General features: G+C 54.3%; 1 long non-coding RNA gene across 6 annotated transcripts in view; it reads right to left on the bottom strand.

Moving 5' to 3' along the window:
• The window catches only part of LOC136791999 (uncharacterized), a 74467-nt gene extending 59786 nt beyond the window's left edge, over window positions 1-14681 (bottom strand). For all 6 annotated transcript variants that reach the window (XR_010835023.1, XR_010835022.1, XR_010835024.1 and 3 more), the window contains exons 1-2: window positions 14324-14681; window positions 1116-1159 (exon numbers count right to left, since the gene is read on the bottom strand). This is a non-coding gene — a long non-coding RNA (uncharacterized lncRNA). The remainder of the gene's footprint in view (window positions 1-1115; window positions 1160-14323) is intronic.
• Between the last annotated feature and the right edge of the window lie 4552 nt (window positions 14682-19233).

Raw genomic sequence — 19233 nt, 5'->3', positions numbered from 1 at the left:
GCCGATGTCCATTTTCTGGTTTTGCTATTACAGTTATGTGAGACGTCACCATTGGAGGAAGTTGGGTAAATGACACAGAACCCCTCTGCACTATACTATATGGAATTAACCTGTATGTGTATAGATAAAATTCTGCCTCCAGACTGCCTTTAGACTTGAGCTACAACATCAACTCTTCCCTGGGTCTGCCTCTCTTGGCCTGTCCTGCGTATTTCAGACTCACCAGCCTGAAGTCGTGTGACTCAGTTGCTTTAATTAATCTCATATACACAGACATCACTGGGTCTGTTTCTCTGCAGAACCCTAAGATAGATTTTATACTAATATACTACAGTAATATATACATACATATGATCTGAAACAAGACAGAAAAAACTTATGAATACTCGCCTCTCGAAGGAAGGACGGGACGGAGAGGGGGGAGCACCACCCCTATGCACCAAACAGCCTTTTGTGCTGTTGCCAGCCCGGCCGCCCCAGGTGCAAGCAGATATAACGGCGTGTGGCCCAGGCAGTGGCTACACAACTAAGGATTTTAAGGCACAGTGCAGCGAGATGCCAGGGACACGGTCGCACATGTGGAACATTCTAAAGTGAAGAGCGGTCACAGGATTCCGCGCATGGGCCGCTGAGGGCACTCTGGAGGCCGTCGCAGACCCTCAGGTCACACGTGAGGAGCCAGCCCACTAGAACACAGCAGGCGGCCCTCCTCCCAGATCTTGCCTGGGTCAGCCACCTGGGCACCCGGCCTCCTCTGCACAGCAAGGGGCAGGCTCACAGAGGCAAGAGTGGCCCAAAGGTCACACCAAACCCCACGAGAGAAGAGTAAAGCAAGGTGATGAGGGGAGAGGGGAGGTGTCCCTTGGGAAGCTGGCCACTCAGGATTTCCAGCCTCTTCCACAGGAAGCCAGCTCATGAAGCACCAAGACCTGTCCTGGGTCACACTCAGAGGACTTGACCCCCTAACCCCACAGCCCCGCTTCCCAAGCCTCCTAGATGCTGACGATACGAACGTGGATCAGCAGGGAGGAATGGGGAAGCGCACGGCTGGGGGGCTGCTGGGAACTCAGGACAGGCCCACCCTGAGGCCCCACCCCAGTAGGCGCCACACTCACCGGATGGTCTTGATGATTTCGTGAGCAGCATCGTGGGGTTTGTCCTGAAAGACAACGGGACAGGGTTCAGAGCCATCCCTCCCTGCTCCGGTGATGGGGGCGACCAGAGGAGGCTGGTGCTGCAGTCCCCGGGACTCCCCGCCTCATTTCCCGATCCGCAGGACCTACCAGAGAGCTCCACCCACAGCACTGGGGCCATGTCCTACCACGTGAGACACGCTGGCTCCAGGAGCGCCTTTTCCTGAAGCACCCTGCCACCCAGCGGGCTGCAGGGAAGGGAGTGGAACGGACTCAAAGCCCCAGACCCTCCTTCCCCAGGACTTCCCCCAGGTGCTCCTGCAGCCTGGAAGCCACAGGCCTGCCTCTGAGTCCCTGAATCGCCGCAAGCCTCGGTTTCCCTTTGTAAAATGGGGAAATACCACTCGTGGCACCACCGGGAGCAGGCAAACAGTGGTCCTCCCTCCCAGCCACAGCGGTGCTCTTCTGGCCTCACTGTGCCAGGCAGGCTGGCCTCGCCACTATCCCTGAGGAGCATGTCGGGGGTTGCTCTGGCCTTTTGCTGGGGTCTTGGTGGCCAGCTAAGCCAAGACCCCACAGAAACCAAGTGAGGACGACAAATCATGTGGACGGTCTGTAACTCTAGACTGCACCTCGGCTCCGCCGGTGAAGGTTCCTATCACGGTGAGGAGGGGCCTCGAAGAGAATGCACAGCGAGAGGAGGGGCCACGAAGAGCATGGGCTGAAGCCCGAGGTGAGATGGTAAGGCCCAGAGCTGCCAGCCCTGCCCCGGGACAGCAACTGCCCCTCTCAGCCCAGGCCACCATTTCCACGCTTCACAGAGGACGGCAACGTGGGCAGAGCCCCTGCAGACCACGGCACGGACGCCCAGAAGGTCCCAGGACAGGGCCCCCCACAGCGCAGCGGTCCTAACAGGTCACACAACTCTGGAAACACCCTTTGTGTCCTAAGCCTCATCTTTGCAACAGCAGCCCTACTGAGATATAATTCACACAGAATGGGCCCCTGGTTCAAGTATACAGTTCAGTGGGTTTTAATACATTCAGAGCTGGACAACCATCACCTCTATCTAGTTCCAGAACATCCCATCACCCCATTAGCAGATGTGCCCCAATCCCATCCCCAGCCCCTGACAACACTAATCCACTCTCTGTTTCTGTGGATTGGCCGGTTCCGGACATTTGTAAATAGAATTACAATATGTGACCTTTTATCCAGAGTCTTATTTTTTAAGGCAAAGGAAAAAAAACAATTTTCTATTGTCCTTAATAATATTCTCCAACTTACCAAGGATGGAGCAGTAAATATCCATTGAACGCATATTACTTAGGCAAGGCTGGGGGCGGGAGATGGAGCACGTGTGGCCCAGCACAGGACAGCCCTGCAGACCAGCAGTTCCCGAAACAGGGGAACTGACCCACAGCATCAGCGCCACTGCTGACCCAGAAACCCTGGGGCAGAACCACTGATGGGAACAATCGGCCCCAAGGCTTCCTGGCAAATGGCAGAAATCAGTGAGGACGGCTGGATTTTGAAAACATTCTGGCAGCTCCTCAAAGGTTAAACAGTTAGCAAATGACCCAGTAATTCTTCTCCTGGGTGTCTGCCCAAGAGAAATGAGAATATTCGTCCACATAAAACCCTGAACATTGGTCTTCACTGGTGGCGCAGTGGTTAAGAATCTCCCTGCCAATGCAGGGGACACAGGTTTGAGCCCTGGTCCGGGAAGATCCCACATGCCATGGAGCAACGAAGCCCGTGCACCACAACTACAGAGCCCGCATGCTGCAACTACTGAAACCCGCGTGCCTAGAGCCTGTACACCACAACAAGAAAAGCCACCGCAATGAGAAGCCCACGCACTGCAACAAGAACTAGATCCCACTCACCACAACTTGAGAAAGCCCACACGTAGCAATGAAGACCCAACGCAGCCAAAAAAAAATACCACACCAAAAACGCGAACATTAATGTTCACAGAGGCGTGATTCACAACCGCAAAAAGGTGGAAACCACCCAAATGTCCATCAACAGATGAACAAATAAACAAATGTGTCCCTCCACACGCTGAAATATTATCCATCCACAAAAAAGAGTGAAGCACTGACACTCGCTACAAGGTGGACGGACCCTGAGAACACGATGCTCAGTGAGAGAAGCCAGATGGAGAAGGACACACAGGGTGTGATTCCATGATGGGAAACATCCAGAACAGGCAAGTGCACAGAGACAGAGAGTGGGTTCCTGGTTGTCAGAGGCTGGGGAGGGGGATGGGAAGGATGCTAATGGGGAAGGGGTTTCCTCTCAGGGTGATGGAATGTTCTAAAACTGGTAGTAGTGACGACTGCACTCAATGAATACGCTACAAAGCAGGGAATGGCACGCTTTAGGTGGATGAGGTGAAGACTATGGGAATTACAGTACCTCACAATAGCTATCAACAACTACAACAAGAACCACAGGGACTTCCCTGGCTGTCCAGTGGTTAGGACTCTGTGCTTTCACTGCCGAGGGCCCAAGGTTCAATCCCTGGTTGGGGAACTATGATCCCACAAGCTGCACAGCACTGCGAAAAGAAACAAAACAAAAAAACCACAACAAAATCTACAGGAGAAAATGCGAGGTATCGTTAAAAGCACCTCCACCTCAGTAGGAAAATACTGAGTATCCAAGACACTCACATGGCCGATGGACTCTGTTCCTGGTCCACAACATTCAGTGAGTCCAGACAGACAGTCCTGACAACGCTGAATTCCCTGGGCTCCTGTACCCACTGAAAGCAGAGAAGACGCCACACTGTCCCGCAGGGTCTGCTCAGAGACAAACGCACACAGCACAGTGTATAAGGCGCTGAGGTAGTCACAGGATGAGGAAGGTCTAGAACTTTCCAACGCTCTCCCGCATCACACTCCTCCTGAGGGGAGCCGACCCCCGTGCACAGAGGAGCCTCAGCAGCCCCACGGGGCCCACGTGCAAAAGAGCCACGGGAGGGGCCTCCTGGAAGCCAGGCATCCCACCTGATCCGGCTCTCAGATGCGGAAGCCCCGACTGAAGCTCCTGCTGCAGCCTCCTGAGGGACCCTCGGCTGGAATTCCCTGGCCCGCCTGCTCTGAATCCCTGCCTTCAGAAACCACGGGAGGTCATCAGTGTGTGTCGTCTCAAGCTGCTAAATTCATGTCTGTGTTTAGGCCGATACACTACCCTGCGAGCATGGCCCATAAGAACAAGTCTTAGAGGCACGGGAGGACGTGACAGTACCCAGGAGAGTCTCATTCCCGTCACCACCGTGGAGTTACAAAAACAGCGTGAGTGCTCTGAAAGGACCCCGTGAGCACGCGCGTGTGCCTGAGCGTGCACCACGTGGCAGCCCCATTCCGGCTCGGACTGGCTCCCTCCCTCGGCCCACCCAGGAGGCTGGATGCACCCCAGAGACGCTCCTCCCACAGGGGCGGCAGGGGCCCTCACGGCACGTGGGCCGCAGCCCTGGCTGAGCCACTGCGTCTCAGGCCAAATCACACAGACCTAGGAAGACAGGGGCCTGGAATGTGGTCTCATCCGTGATGAGATGCACTCAAGCTTTCCCAAGCTTTAAAACCAGAATGAAAGGAAGGAAACAGTTTACTACATGCCTCCTACGATCTCAGGATGCTGCTTTAGGGACTGGCCAGCTTCCAGCGACGGCCCTGAGTCATGTGATTTAAGATGCCCTAATCACCATCAATGATTCAGAAGCTCTCACAGCTTCTTGGCTGTGGCCTCTTCTTTTGCTTCACAGGCCTTCAAACACAGAGCGATTTCAGAAGCCGACCCAGAAAGGACCGACTGAGAACAGCCCTGAGGAACCCCGTGCTTAGGAGCACCCACACTTCCTCCCCCGGGGGGAACCCTGGAACGCCGGGGTTTGAGGCCATCCCTGGTCTCGCTGCACGGGACGCCTGGCCTCCCCGGCCCAGCCCCAGCCCCAGCCCGCTGCTGGCTGCTTGCTGAGTCAGTGACTAACCCAGGCTCTTCTCACTGACAGCGTCAGAGCCTCCGCAGGAAGCCATGCCGAGGCTTAGTGGAATGCTGCTCACCACAGAGGCGGCGGCCTCACTCCGGGGTCCTGGGAAAACAGCCACAATAAGCACAACCTTTCCCGCCTGAAGAAGCACCCTGTGCGGAAGCTGCAGGCTGTCATCAGGCCTGAGCCCACCAAGCCCATCCCATCCGCTCCCCTCCCCTGCCCAGCTCAGGTGAGGGCGGGGGCCGCCCACGGGGCTGGGGAGCCTGGCTGTCCCACTCGGCAGGCCCCTGCCTCCTCCTTGACTGTGAGGACAGATGTGGGAACAGGAACTCCACCCGGACACCCGCAGGTCTGGCTCTGCCCCCGCAAGTCCCCGCAGGCCCTGCGCCTGGCGTGAGGAGCCTGGACAGGAGGTCTCCTGGGTGCTCGCTGCCAGGGCATGGCCCACCCCTGAGCACGCAGGCTGGTTCACGGTGACAGGGGCACAACATCTGGAGACATCATCCCTGAAGGACCTGGCGAGAGGCAGGGGGCAGAGACTGGGGAGGAGACAAGACGTGGGCTCCGTCCTCCTCTTCCCACTTGTAGCAGGAAGACGTGAGGATCCAGGGGGCCTCCGAGGCAGGGGCATCACACCAGGACGAGCATCAGAATCCCTGGTCAGAGTGGAGTCCTGGGGCCCACCCGCAAAGTTTCAGAGTCAGCAGGTCTGGACCCCAGGAACCCGCATTCCTAACCAGTTCCTGCTGGTGGGGAACCTGCTGACCCAGGGGCCCTGCTCAGAGAACCACCGGCCTGAAGCAAGCCGGGACCACACTCTGTATCACCGTCTGCTGAGGGCACAAGTGCCCAGGAGGTGCTGAGGGGGAGCACCCTGGGCCTCTGCCCGTGGTCCCCATTCCCCAGTAGGCTGCAGGGGGCACTGCCTGTGGGCTGGGGGTCGCTGCCTTCTTCCCCGAGGTTCTGCACACCTCCGGAGCCCTGGGGTGGGGGCCAAGGCAAGTGGGACAGAGCGGCCATGGTGGGATGCACGCACTGTTTCCCAAAGTGGAGAAGCACAGCGGGAAGAGTCAAAGGCGGGGGGAGGGGGATGGAACACGGCGGGAGGTCTGCTGGCTGTCTCTCTGCCTCTCCCAGTGGCAGGGCTTTGAGAGCAAAGATCTGGCTGGATGACTGGAAAATCCACAGAAGGCTCTCCATCTGGGAGGAAAGCCAGGTGGGTGAGCAGAGGGCCCCGAGGCCCAGCAAAGGCACTCAGCCTCACCTCTCAGCCTGCGGCCCCACTCTGGAGCACCCACTCGCCAGGCAGAGGGAGCAGGGGGTGAAGGGGGAGGGGCAGGGCCAGTGCCTGTGGTGGGCCTGAGTATTCAAGAAGCGAACAGGTTTTCACTTGAAAATGAGTGCATTTCACACAGGGGTGGGCGTGGCAGAGAGACTGGCTGTGGAGCATCACACGGGTCTCGTCCACAGTCAGCCCCAGACGTCTGCAGGCCCCAGCAACAGGGTGCTGCCTGGCCCTAGGACCATACCTAAGGACAAGCCAGGCCAAGGATGGGAACCACCTGTTAAAGCGATGCAAAGGAGAGAGCCAGGAAGGAGGCTCTCCTCCCACCGCCGACCCCACCCTCTCCCCGCAGGGCCAGGCGACAAACCAGGCTGGTCTCCGGACCCAGGTGCATCGCAAAATCCTGCCTGTGAGACCGGCACTGCAAGGAACAGTCAACATGGGAAAACAGGAAGAGGCTGCCGGGGCCCCATGAGGCCAACGTCCAGCTGGAGGAGGAAGAGAGAAGAGGGAGCGGGCCCATGGATCCCGGGCGATGGACACGGTGCAGGACACGCACACAGGGGCCCCAATGACCAGGGTCCAGGGAAGGAGCCGCCATGAGGGAGAGGGGTCTAGAGCCTCACTGTGCCCACAGCGGCCCCTGGCCACCTGGACGAGGGGCAATGGTGTGCGCTGCCCACTGCAGTGGCGTGTACTGTGAGCATGAGATACACGCAGATTTCTAAGATAGAACACACGCGCACACACAGAGTAAAACTGCCCTTCAGTAATTCTTTAAATGGCATGTTGAAAGCGTCGTGTCTGGGCTATACTCGGTGACATACAATGCTATGAAAACGTACCTCGCCTCCTCCTCCTGACTCGTCACGTGGCTCCCAGGAGGGCATGCGTGTGGCTCGTGTGCCCCATCACCTATCGCCGCACCTGTCGGAGCGTTTCCAGACCCGACCCTGAGCCTGAGCTCCATGCCTGGGTCTGCAGCTCATGGAAGCCAGTCTGCGCAGAGCCAGGACCGGCTGGGATGTCCTGCTTGTCCAGGCAGCCGTCCTTCTGCAGGATGGGCATGGGTGTGTCCACAGGAGGACACGGTGCCACGGGGGCTCCAGAGGTGATAAGACCATTTCCGTTGCTTCAATCCAAACTAGCCTATCTGTAAGAGCCCAGGCCACCCAGCCACCCAAGGATCCGCTGCAAGTGCTGAGCACCTGACGCCGGGGGTCCTCGTGGAGGGGCCGTCATGGAGTGATCCCAGTGGGACGGGGGAACACGACGACCAAAAGTTCACCACCAGATCTTTTCTCGCCCTCACCAAAGAAAATGTTTTACTGCCACAGAGCAGTGCGGCCTGAGGCCAAGGCCGTGACGGGAAGGGAGGGAAAGCCCAGGGATGGAGGAGGCCCTTCCGAGGGGGCACAGCTGGAGGAGGACTCACCCGTGCTCCCCGAGCCACAAGCGGCAGCACAGCCTCCACCCCGCGGCCTCAAAGGCCAAGGCGAGCCGCACCTCCAGCCTTCCAGCTGTCTCCCACTCCAGCAAGCGGTCCTCTTAGCACCGTATCAGTGCAACTGGCATCAGTCCACCCCAGGACCAGGCGAAACGAACGCCTCTCAAGGGGCCTCGAGACTCCACGACCTGGGCCACACACACGGGAGCATCACTCAGCCACGCAAAGGAGTGAAGCCCTGACACTCACAACAACGTGGACGGACCCTGAGAACACGACGTTCAGAGAGAGAAGCCAGACACAGAAGGACACACAGCGTGTTATTCCATTGATGGGAAACGTCCAGAACAGGCAGATCCACAGACACAGAGAGCGGGTTCCTAGTGTCAGGTGCTGGGGCAGGGGACTACGGGCCATTTGCGCTGATGGAATGTTCTGGAATTACACAGAGCTGATGGCTGCACATGTGGCTCTGTGAATATAGTAAAAGCCATTAAATTGTACACTTCATATGGGTGAGTTCTGTGGTGTGTGAATGCTATCTCGACAAAGCTGTTATTTAAAAAGACACAAAACCCACAAGACCCAGCATGGCTCCTCCTCCCCTTGTCTCGCCCCTTCACCTGGTCTCTGTCCCAGACCAGCTGTGGGCCCAGCGTGTCCTGTGGCCCCAGAACCTGCTCCCCTGTGGGAGCCTCACTCAGCCCACAGGATGAGCACAGAGCAGATGCAGGGAGCCACCTGCACACCAGGGGAAACGTGAGCCACCACCACCATGCGACGTGCAAATCCTTCCCGAGAGCTCCCCACCCCGAGCCCCATGACTCCCGCCGTCCCCGTGGGCACCAACCCTTGGCGGCCCCCCACCCCCCAGCACACAGCCTGCAAAAACCCCTTCCCCACCCGGGAAAAGATGCATTAGGGTTTTAAAGGACCAGCGCTCTCAGACGTTACCTCTCTCACATACCGGCTGCCCGTGCACCTGGTGTGAGTCTGACGTGCTTTCCAGGCATCGGCCGTGCACCCCATGACTAACTGAGGGGATTCAAACGGAAGTCCCTCAGAGATGAGGAGGCATCGTCATACAATGTCAACACTCAATGAAGCACACAGCCTCCGACCTCCCAACTGCAGCTCACAGGAACCTGTGACTCGGCAGCCCTGCCAGGCACTGTGGACAGGTAGAGGGCCCAGTCTGACACAGGGGCACCGAGGAACAGAGCCCACTGCGACAGCGGCCGTGGGTGGGGAGAGTCTGGGAAGGAACGAGAAAGGCGGGCGGTGAGGGAGGCACTACAGAGCCACGCGTGAGCTGTGGAGGACCACAGACAGACACCCGGCACCATCCTCTGTGAACACCCTTTGGACCGCTCAACGCCACGGGCATGGCAGAAGACCCAGCTGGTGGGGACGGCAGGGACAGCCTGAAGGGACAGAGAAGATGCCAAAGAGGCTTCCAGGCAGCACCCTGAGTGGGAGGAAGGAAACAGGACTGTCATCCCACGGCCAGGGAGACAAGGCGCACGCAACTGGGGAAGAGCGCCAGGACCACGAGAGGAGGACACGGCAGAAAGAAAGAGGGAGGAGAGGCGTTTCCTGGGAGACGTACGCTGGGTCTGGGACCCAGGGATGCACAGACACAGCCAGTCGCACCCTACAGGTCCCCAAATTCAAAAGGGACACCAAACACTCTGTATCTTCATTGTACCAATGCCAATGAAATCAATACATCGGTGCGTAGCTTTGTAAGATGCCACCATCGGGAGAAACTGAGGAAAGAGAACTTGGGATGTGTCCGACTTACTTCTGATGGCTGTGCAAGAATCTACGATCATCTCAAAATAAAAAGTTTAATTTAATTAAGGAAAAAAGGACGCAGCTCCCAGAGGTAGACCGGGGGCAGGTCCCCCGCAGCTCCCTCCTCCGCCCCCTGCCTAGTGAATATCCAAAGGGCCAGCTGCCTCTGGCTCCTTCCACCAGGAAGAGTATACAGGCGGCACTTGGATGTTAGGGATCAAAGTACGAAAGCTAACAGCCATGTACGTTCGGAATACCAGGCTTTTCCCGGTGATCCCTTCCTCTTTAAAGAGGCTACTTCACCCACGGAAAGTCATCAAAGGGTTAACCTGCCTTCCACCTGAGCTCAGATTAGGCAGGACTCATACCAGCAGAGGTCAGGTCAGAAAATATTTTCTCAGTCACAGGGACGGATGGCTCACTCTGCCGCCCACTTCAGCTATTACTCACTGTGGAGTGAAGGGCATGACTGCTCAGCGGGAATTCATCAGAGACTCGTGGGCTCTCAGAAGGGAGCCAGAAGCAGGCGGGGACAGTCATGCTGGGGCCGCTCCACGCCCACAGCCTCAGTGAGTCACGGAGGGGACGGACCACTGCACACCCTCGCTGGCTCCTGCCCTGCCATCAGGCAGCCGAAGATACCACCTGCTTCCTCCTTAGCTGAGACCTGGTTTTCCCCCCAAAAGAAGGGCCATCCTACTTTAGAAATGCCACTGTGAGCTATAAGTGGATATCTGGGAACTCTCAGTCACAGAAGGAACAAAGCTGGCCCTGCACCCCGCCCTCCTATTTGTCAATTGCGCAAAAGCCCATTTTGGAGGCTGGACCTTTCCACATACAGGCAGCTGCGGCTGTTTGCCCTTCCTCCTGCGGGTGCCCCCTCCTCAGAGAAGACACCCACACCTCCCCCAGGGCAAATCTGGCAGCCCCACCCTCTGGGACCTCAGCTGATCCCATATACGGGGCACTACACCTCAGCTGAACTTCTGTGTTTAGACATCACCTACCATCCTTAGTTCATAAGTTTCTTGAGAATAAGAATACTATCACCCTCAGAATGGGAGAAATATTTGCAAACGAATCAACGGACGAAGAACTGATCTCCAAAATATATAAACAGCTCATGCAGCTCAATATTAAAGAAACAAACAACCCAATCCAAAAATGGGCAGAAGACCTAAATAGACATTTCTGCAAAGAAGACATACAGATGGCCAAGAAGCACGTGAAAAGCTGCTCACTATCACTAATTATTAGAGAAATGCATATCAAAACTGCAATGAGGTATCACCTCACACCAGTCAGAATGGGCATCATCAGAAAATCTACAAACAACAAATGCTGGAGAGGGTGTAGAGAAAAGGGAACACTCTTGCCCTGTTGGTGGGAATGTAAATTGACACAGTCACTATGGAGAACGGTATGGGGGTTCCTTAAAAAACTAAAAGTAGAATTATCATATGATCCAGCTATCCCACTACTGGGCATATACCCTGAGAAAGCCATAATTCAAAATGACACATGCACCCCAATGTTCACTGCAGCACTATTTACAATAGCCAGGTCATGGAAGCAACCGAAATGCCCATCGACAGATGAATGGATAAAGAAGTTGTGGTACATATATAAAATGGAATATTTCTCAGCCATAAAAATGAAAGAAATTGAGTCATTTGTTGAGACGTGGGTGGATCGAGACTGTCATAGAGAGTGAAGTAAGTCAGAGAAAGAAAAACAAATATCGTATATTAACGCATGTATGTGGAACTTAGAAAAATGGTACAGATGAACCAGTTTGCCGGGCAGAAGTTGAGACACAGATGTAGAGAACAAACGTATGGACACCAAGGGAGGAAAGCCGCAGCGGAGTGGGGATGGTGGTGTGCTGAATTGGGCGATTTGGATTGACATGTATACACTGATGTATATAAAACTGATGACTAATAACAACGTGCTTATAAAAAAATAAATTAAATAAAATTAAAAAAAAAGAATACTGTCTACTGTCCTCCGCACCCCCTGGAACACTTAACGTAAATATCCAGGAGGTGCTTGCAGAATGAATGAATCAATGAACAAACAAGCTCACTCATTTCAAACGTGCAGTCACGTGAGTAATCTGACCTCAGAAGTTAAGCTTCTGGAAGGAGCCCATTTTCTTAATGTATTCAGCATCCATCGAGTCATCACAAAATATGAACTCTTATAAAGTACTGCCCCCTCACTTCCCATGAGGAAGCAAAATTCCTCAGCAGGGAAATGGGAGGGTAGAAGACTACCCGCAAAGCTTTAGGAAGGCTGCTGCTCACTGGGAACTTCACTAGGGCCCCTGACCGCCTGCCTGGTAGTAGGACACACCAGGAACGGCTGCTGACCAGCAGAAAGAGTGTCCAGCCAGGCAGGCAGCACACCCCACACCCTGCCAAGCGAGGTCCGGCCAGCAAGGGAAAGATGCTCTCCACTTCAGAAATGCCCACCACTAGAAAGCCAGGTCCTGCCAGGGCCTGGACACACGAGGCCTTCCTTACAAGGGTTACAAATTAGTGGCCTTGCTCTGAATCGAATAAAAGACAGTGATGGGAGGGCTTCCCTGGTGGTGCAGTGCTTGATGGTCCACCTGCCAGTGATGGGGACAATGTGGCCATCTCCAGATAAACTTTCAACTTCGTTTCAAGTACCTGGGTGCTGGGTCACAGTGGATTTCTAAGCTCTTCCACTACTGAAAAATAACCAATTTCTAAGATGCACAAGAGTTGTTAAACATACACTTAGCACAGACCCCAGTCCCACTCCTGAGTATTTTCTCAAGTGAGGTAAAACCCAAGTTCACATGGAAACCTGCCCTGGGATGTTTACAGCAGCTTTATTCCTGATCCCCTCAAAACTGGAAACATCCCACAAGTCCTGCCACCCGCAGGCGAATGGACAAAAAGAAAATGGAATACAACACAGCCAGAAAAGTGAGTGGCGTCTCATACCTGCAACAACAGGGATGATGGACTTCCCTGGTGGTCCAGTGGCTAAGACTCTGTGCTCCCAATGCAGGGGGCCCGGGGTCCATCCCTGCTCAGGGAACTAGATCCCGCACACCGCAATTAAAAGATACTGCACATGGCAATGAAGATCCCATGTGCCGCAACTAAGACCCGGCACAGCCAAGTAAATAAATAAATATTTAAAACAACAACAACAACAACAAACCAACCAGGGATGAATCTCGCATAGGTTTCGCTGAGCCAAAGCAGCCAGAATCAAAAAGCTACATGCAGTTGTTCCCTTTACCTGACTTTCTGGAAAAGCCAAAACCTTAGCGACAGAGAGATTAGCGGCCAAGAGGCTAGAGGCAAGCTGGCCGCCAAAGGGCAGCAAATGGGATGACAGGATTGCTCTGCCACCTGACGGCGATCATCTGTCAAAACTGCTACAACTGTGAACAAGTGAACTATGCTTCACGGCTACAAAGGATAAACAAATTATTACATTTTGAAAAATGCGCCGGCCAGCCAACCTGTACATGACAAGTGCAGTAAGAGGGGCGGGGAGGTGAGGCAAGTGGATCAGCTGGAGTTCTGAAGGTTCTCCCCATTTTCAGTTTCCCTCCCCTGGGATGTCTCCGCGCCCTGCCCACTGCTCAGGCCGCCCACCCGGGCCACCCGGAGTTACCAACCAGAACAGCCAGAGCCCAGGCTCAGCCGTGCCTCCAGGCACAGGAAGAGCAAAATAGAAAGCGCCAGTGCGCAGTGGCAGTCCAGAAACCCTCGGCCCTCAGATAACTGCGGAGAACCAGGGCCCGGAGTCAACATCGTCTCCCAAGCGGTCCCAGCGTCCCGACCCCGCCCACGGCTGCGACACAGTTTCCACAAACTGACACACACGGAGCCCGCGCGAGGGGCGGGTCGCGCGGGCTTACCCGCCGGGTCCCCTGGAGGCCGGTCCCCTGCAGGCCAAGCGCACCAAAGGGCGCCACAAAGGCGCCAGCCCAAGGCGCCCGCTGCGCTTTCCCTCTGGAAGGTGGGCTGCGGGGCCCAAGCGTAAACCCTGAGACAAGAACACGCGCACCACGCCGCCACCGGGGATGAGAGGCCGGTGCCCACCTGGCCGGACACCCTGCATTTCTGGAATCACCGGACGCCTGTGTAAATTTCCGTTTGGCATGTCATTTTCCAAAGGCCACTCAAGATCACAGGGACAAAATGCCTAACTAAAACAAAACAAAAACACAAAAATCTGGAGAGAGGGAGGAAAGGGTGTCCTCAAAAATAAAATTAAAAAAAAACTAAGCACGTTGACAGCGCCAAGAATAAACTACCAGGAAAAAGAAACTCTACATGTCAGATCATAAAGTACAGAAGGGCCACCCCGCCGGCAGTCCAGGACCGGGGTCCCCAGGCCTGCAGAGCCAACCCGAGCCAGGCTCGGGCACCCCTCGGAAGCGGGGGGTCCCCGCGGCCGAGTCCACGCCCCCGGCCGGCGCCGGCTCCCCTCTGCCCACCCTGCGCGCGGGGGCTGGAAATGGCCGCGGAGAACCATGGCGGGGCAGGAAGGGGGGCTCCAAAGAGGGTCTGGCGACTCGACTCGCTCCGTTTCTCGGTCGGCTCAGCGCGTGCCGCGGGGGAAGAGGGGCGGGGGTCCGGGAGGAGGGGACGGGCGGCACTTACTACACCGGCAGCGGCCACGGGCAGATGGCGGGCTCGGTCCCCACGGGCGACTCTACACTCAGATCCAGCTTCTCCACCATGTCTTCGCGCGCGGCCCCCGCACCGTTGCTAGTCTGGCGGTAGGAAGAGGGGCGCGGCGCCGCCGGCGGAGGCAGGGCAGAAGGGCGGGCGGGCGGGAGGCTGAGGGGAAGGGGCCTGGCCTGGGCCTTAGCCGCCGCTGCCGCGCTCCCGTCTGGCCCCCGGATCCCTCTTTGTGGTCACAGGCCCGGGGCCTCCAGCGCTGCGGCGAACTTGGGCCGGCGTGAGGCGAGCACAATGAGCCGGGGGCCTGGCTGAACCACTCGCGGCGCGCGCGCCCCGCCCCGTGGACTCGTCCGCTCTCACGCACGCACACACGCACGCACGCACGCTCGCACGTCTTCGGCTGCCCCCGGCCTCCCCCACCGGCCCGAGACCCCTCGGGGCCTGGAGTGGCGGGTTCGACTCCCGCCCTTGACGTACCGTGACCCCCCCCCCCAAATAAGACTATATTTCCTCATTAAATATGACAGCTGGAATCACGGCGTCTGTTCACAAAAATGCCGTGTATTTAGCCTGTGCTAGGCACCAGACCCTGGACGCTCAGTAATGGCAAAAAAGGAAATGCCCTGCCCTCATGGCACTGCCATTTTAATTGGAATAGTCGTGACAATGGTCAAGGGAGAAAATAAAGTGTGGCGATGGTTAATCTCATGTGTGCACTGCGTGGGACCCCGGCAACCACAAACATTATTCCAGATGTGGCCAGGAAGGTATTTTTCAGAAGAGATTTACACTGAAATTGGTCCACTTTGCGTAAAGGACATTGTCAATGCCTCGGCGTGGGTGGGCTTCGTCCATCAGTTGAAGGACGGGAGAGAAAAATGAGGTTCCATAGGAAGAGGGTGCTGTTCCTCCAGTGGGCTTGGGACATCAGCTCTTCCCTGTGTCTCCAGCCCAGAGTCCTGCCCTGACTTGCCTGCCTCAAGGTCACATGAGTCAACTCCTTAAAACAAAATTATATATGTAAAAATACTGAATATATACAAGCCTATTAATCTGTATATGTGTGTATACATGTTATATATATGCATACACATGTTTATATGTGCATGCGTTTGTAGTATATGTGTAAGTACTACATACAGTATACATACAAGCCTATATATTTGTGTGTATATATTGTATACATGTATGTATGTGTATATATATAGTATACATATTATAAATGTGAACATGCTGTATATATACACACACCCATATATTGATATATCGGTGTGTGTATATATACAGTATATATACACTGTATATATGTATGTATACAGTGTATATTTATATATAGGTGTGTCTATATGTTGTATACCTGTATGTGCATATGTTGTATAGGTATTATATGTATATATGTATGTACTATATATATACACACTTGCGTATGTATTTCTTTGTGTATGTACATGCGCATATTTCCATATAGGTGTGTATGTGTGGGTACACATTGTATATATGTATGTGTATATATCTTATATATATGTATGTATATATATGAAGAACTTATATATACAGTACATATATATTTTTATGCTATATGCCTTTAAATGTAGATGTGAATGTGTGTCTATATGTATGTGCATGTATGTATTGCATATATTATATGTGTATATATGTATAGTGTATGTATATACACAGCTAAATAACTTTGTATGTGTATATGCGTATGATATATATGTACCTAGGTGTGTATATTGCACATTATACGTATGTGTGCATCCTGTATATATACAAACTATGCATTTTATGTGTGTATGTATAGTGTATATGTTTGTGTGTATAGTACATATTATGTGTATACGTGTGTATACATACTGTATATATACAAACTATGCATTATACATATGTGTATATATGTGTGTATTGTATACACTATATGTGTATATGTGTGTATGCATACTGCATATATACACAGCTGTATATTTTTGTATGCGTGTACATATGTACGTGTGTGTCTATACACACACACACACCCTATGGATTCTGTTTGTCTGGAGAACCCTCACTGATACGGACACTTATGACAATTGAGCACCTGCTCTTTGCCAGTCAGGGAGCCAAAGGCTTGTCCTTTCGGTGTCTCCCTTAAGTGTCACAAGTCCAGGGAGGGAAGGTGATGCCGATCCTACCAGTTGAGGTGCCTCAGGGTCAGAGAGGTGCACAGGGCAGGGGGCTGGAGCCTGGTGGAGCCCAGGTGGAGTTCTAGCAACGGTACAGCCTAGCAGTCCCACTTCCCCGGGTGCTTCTCACAAAAACACTGAAGGAGAGACGGGGTCTGAAGGAGGGGATGAGGAAGCTTCTGTGGGTCTGCAAGCCCAGACCAAGGCTGACTCGTCAAGGGTGCTAGAGGTCAGGACTGGTTACCCTGGTGGAGGTGGGGTTACACAGAGCCATTCACATTCTGAAAAAGTATCCATTCTGCTCTTGTTTGTATGTTTACCCCCCTCCCCCAAATCTTTAAAAAACAGATTCTCTTGGTTCCTGAGAGCACACAAGGGGAAGTTGTGTGTGAGGGGGTATGATCCAGGGGACAGGGCGGATAAGCCCCCCACTCGTCGGGCCAGGAGTGGCTCAGCTTTGTGAGCTAAGGATGGCCCGCGAGGTCCCAGAGAGAAGGGTCCCTGCTCTGTCCCTGCTCTGTGCACCCCATTCCCAGCCTGAGAAGCCCAGAGCCACCCCCCCACACACACACCAGGGAGGAGAGCCAGTCATCCTGGCTCCCAGTCTCCCGCTCCAAGGCTCCGGGCACTAGGAGCTATTTTCAGCGTTCATGCCCTAGGACATGGCCAGAGCTACTGTCTTGGAAACTCTCTGTCTGTGTCTCACCCGCCCTCCCTCTCTCCCTCCTCCACCTCTTCCCCTCCCGATGATCCAGCTGTCCTCCCCTCCACCCTGCACAGGATGGCTCACAGACAGCTGCTCCCACCCGCCACCATTCGATGGATGTCACAGCAAGCCCTGGGGACTTCCCTGGAGGTCCAGTGATTAAGACTCCGAGCTCCCACTGCAGGGGGCGAGGGTACGATCCCTGGTCAAGGAGATAACATCCCACATGCCTCACAGCATGGCCCCAAAAATAAATGAATAAAAAGTAAAGTTATAGTGATGAAACAGCCCTAGTGGTGCAAGGATGGGATGTATAGCTGTATGGTATAAAGCATAAAGGTCCAGGAACATATATGAGAACTTGATATGACAGAAAGTGGGGAAATTAAGGACTTTTCAATAAATGGCATTAGGACAATTGCATATCCATGTGGGAAAAAGTAAATGAGAAAAAAGTAAAAAGCAAGCCCTGGTCAGGTGTGACCTTGGGCCCAGGGCCATGGACACACGTTATCCTGGGCGACGTTCTTCCTTAGACTCCTCCCTCCCTCCTGTGTCACTGTCACTTCCTCCAGAACCTTCCTGGACTCCCCTACACAAGCCCTGGGTGTGCCCTCACCCGCCCTGGATCACCAGAATTCCAATCCCGGCCCACCCTTGCCCGCCAGCTAAAGAACGGTCCCTGGTCAGTAAGACCATAGAGGTCATTGGCCCTTGCTATTGCAGTGGGTATTGTTACTGTGTTTAGAGAGGGTGACCAACACCCGCCCCCAGTTTGCCCAGGACCGCTCAGGTTTGAGCGCTGGAACTCTGAGGAAACCCTCAGTCCCGGGGAACCCCAGGACGCTGGTCAGCCTATTTAGGACGGATCTTTCACTTGATCTCCCAACCCCCGAGAGCCAGAAAGGGAACCTCTCCACTCCTTCCATTGTAACCTTCATTCATTCATCCACTCATCCCTTTATTCAACTCCTTTATTCAGCAAGTATTTAGGAAGCATCTACTACCCAGCAGACACTCTTCTAGGTCCTGGGGATGTAACAGCATCCCTGTCCTCAAAGAGCTCACATTCTAGCGAGGGCAGCAAACAGTCAAGTGAGGTGTGATTTATTACATGCGGATGATGTCTTGGAGACCACTGCAGGGCAGGGTAGGTGGGAGAGGGAAGGGATAGTTCTAAATGCAGGTGCTGACGGGATTGGGGCAGAACTTGCCCTGGGCCAGGCTGGTTGCTTCAACACAGCTGTCCTTCCCCAGGGCCATCCAGCCCCCGCCTCACCCAGTTCTTCGGTGATGTCTGGGGAAAATCTGTGGTTGTCACAACTGGCGGGGAGGGGCCCCTGGAATAAAATGGGTGGGGCCAGGGATGCTGCTGAACCCCACACAGTGCCCAGGAGGGGCCCCCAGCAGAGGATGACCTGCCCCAAATAACCCCAGTGCTGTGGGGGAGACCCTGCACTAATATTATTCAGACCCACTGGTGCCTCTAGATTCCTGCACAGTCAGGGACTCTAACCGGGTCACCTCTCTATCCCGAGGTGACCTAGAGTGGGGCAAGGAGGATGGCTGAGATGAATATCGGGGGTGAAATGAAAAATCTCTGCCCACTCTCCCCACTGCACCCCTAGGGGCGATGGCCTCTATCTCCTCCCTGTGCAGGTAGCTTTTCCTTCAGCCATTTCTTCTTGTCAAGGTCCCTGTCTCAGGTTGGGTTCCCAGAAGATGACGTTGAGAGCAAGGACTGGAGTGCAGGTGATCGATGTGAGACTTGCAGAGAACATATACAGCTGCCATAGGGTCCCGCAATTCCACTCCTGGGCATAGATCTGGAGAAAACTCTAATTAAAAAATAAACATACAACCCTGGGATTTCCCTGGTGGTCCAGTGGTTAAGACTCCGTGTTTCCAGTGCAGGGGGCATGGGTTCCATCTCTGGTCAGGGAACTAAGATCCCACATGCCTTGTGACAAAAAAAAGAAAGAAAGAAAGGAAAGAAAGGAAAGAAAGGAAAGAAAGAA

This window comes from Kogia breviceps, chromosome 10 (genome assembly GCF_026419965.1).
Source record: "Kogia breviceps isolate mKogBre1 chromosome 10, mKogBre1 haplotype 1, whole genome shotgun sequence".
NCBI lineage: Eukaryota > Metazoa > Chordata > Mammalia > Artiodactyla > Physeteridae > Kogia > Kogia breviceps.
The sequence above is the reverse complement of the archived record's forward strand: the minus strand, read 5'-3'. Positions and strand labels throughout refer to the sequence as shown.